The following is a 2,126-nucleotide window of genomic DNA, read 5'->3' as shown; positions in this document are numbered from 1 at the left end:
AATAAATATATTCTGCTCAAAACCTCCATTTATTCCTAAAATTCATTCTTTACTTTTAGAGTACATGAACGCCTTGCACGTACCTTTTAGGTTGGGAAATCAGATTTTTTCCCTGTGTCATTTGGAGGTTCCCTGTATGAGTACCAAGGGTTGAACTTAGAACCCTGTGCTTGCCAGGCAAGCACTTACTCCACTGAGCTAACTCCCTGGTCCTGGATGATATTACCAGGGGTCTCAGTTCTTCAGATTTTTCTTTTCTTCTTCTTCTTTTTTTTTTTTTGACTTTCGGGATTTAGGCTTTAAGGAGATTAAAATAGGAAAGGAGGAGTATTGTATTTTTATTTTGAGTTGTTCAATGGGAAATTACCCAATCTGCCCCACAGTGTGAAAAGGAAATATCAGCGAGATATGCAACTGCTTTCACCTACAACTAGTTTCCTGCTTTCTCTTTGGTACCTTTGATGTTTTAATTGAAACCACAGAAACCTGGGTGTTTGGTAGCCTCCTGTCATCCCAGCAGGGGCTGGCTGAAGCACAGGGTCAAAGTGAGTTCTGGGTAAGGCAAGGCTATACAGTGAGCTCCAGGCCAGCGTGAACTGCTGACTGAGACCCTGACTGTCCTGTCCTCTCTGCTCAAATCCCAAAGAGGAAGAGGGCACCTATGCCTAGGCCCACAGCTGGGGTGGAAGGAGGAAGATGCTCCATGTGGCCTCAGGGAATGACAACAACAGGGAACAGTCAAAGCTCCTATTGCTGTCCTTGTCTTGTATCTCTGCAGACAGATACTGTTCTTAGAACTGCTATCCAATAGCACCTTAGTGCTGCACACCTATAATCCGAGCTCTCGGGAAGCTAAGAGAGAACTAACACTAAGTGTTGGAGGCCAATCTAGGCTACCTCAAGGAGCTGAAGTGCAAACTACCCTGTATCAAGAGAAAATGATTTTTGTATTGAAGATATTGTTTATTTTCCATACTTTGTTTACAGTACCAGTAACTGATTTACAATGTGTAAGAAGAAATAGTTAGTTTTACAATAATTTTTACATAGTGTAGCGGCCAGGGAGATGGCTCAGTAGAATAAGCACTTGCCTGGCAAGCACAAGGGCCTGACTTTAATCCCCAGTTCAAAAAAAAAAAAAAAAAATTTACATAGCGTAATATTTGATTCTGTGTTTTTAGTATATCTGTCTTCATTTTTAAAATGTTACAACTTACACCTAGGTGGGATGGTTCACGCCTCCACTCAGCAGGATGCGGTAGGAATGTTGCCTTGAGTTTGGGCCCAGACTGACTGTGTGGTGAGATCCTGTCTCCAAGAAAGAAACACAACATAAGTAATGCAAAACAAAGCAAAAGTCTTCAATTTGCATTCACTGTAGTCACACATCTGGCCTCTAGCCTGACTTGAGACAAATGTGTAGCGTTATTTCTGCTTTTTTTTTTTTTTTTTTTCCTCTTTTTTGTTCTCTTCTGACAAGGTCTCACTATGTAGTTCAGCTGGACTAGAACTGACTGTGTAACCAGGCTGGCCGCAAACTCAGAGAGCTCTTCATAACTCGGACTTCCAGATACTAAAACTACCAGCATTGGCAAAGTATTTTTGTTAAAGTCTCAATTTCTTGCTCAACTTGGCCTCAAAATTATGTTTCTGCCTCAGTTCCCTGAGTGGCTCGCTTTGAATGTTCAGGCCATGCTGCCCAGATAGAAATGCAGAAATTAGTACACAGAAAACCCAGAATAGTCCTCTGTGGTGACTGTATTTATTCTCTTCTTCTGATGTTTTACTGAAGAAAAAAAAAAGGAAGGGGAAAAATTATGTAAATTATATATATATAATATATGAGTTGATTGTACTACTAATTTCTATCAGTTTTTTCAGAGTCAGTTTATGTTTAAAATTTTTACTTTGACTTACTCTAAATGCCAATATGTGCAATCTGAGCAAGTATATTGAGGACAGCAATGTGAATTATAACCATCCCCAAGCTGAATATTTTTCAACTTGTTCTTTTCTTTTTGTATTTCAGGGAATGATCTACAGGGTGTTCAGGTTTTCACTACTAGATCAGACTTGTAGTGATCCACCTGTCTTGTTTTGTTTTGTTTTTTTCCACCTGTTTTGTA

Source organism: Octodon degus, unplaced genomic scaffold (assembly GCF_000260255.1).
Source record: "Octodon degus isolate 3935 unplaced genomic scaffold, OctDeg1.0 scaffold00012, whole genome shotgun sequence".
Lineage (NCBI taxonomy): Eukaryota > Metazoa > Chordata > Mammalia > Rodentia > Octodontidae > Octodon > Octodon degus.
This window is presented reverse-complemented; position numbering follows the sequence as displayed.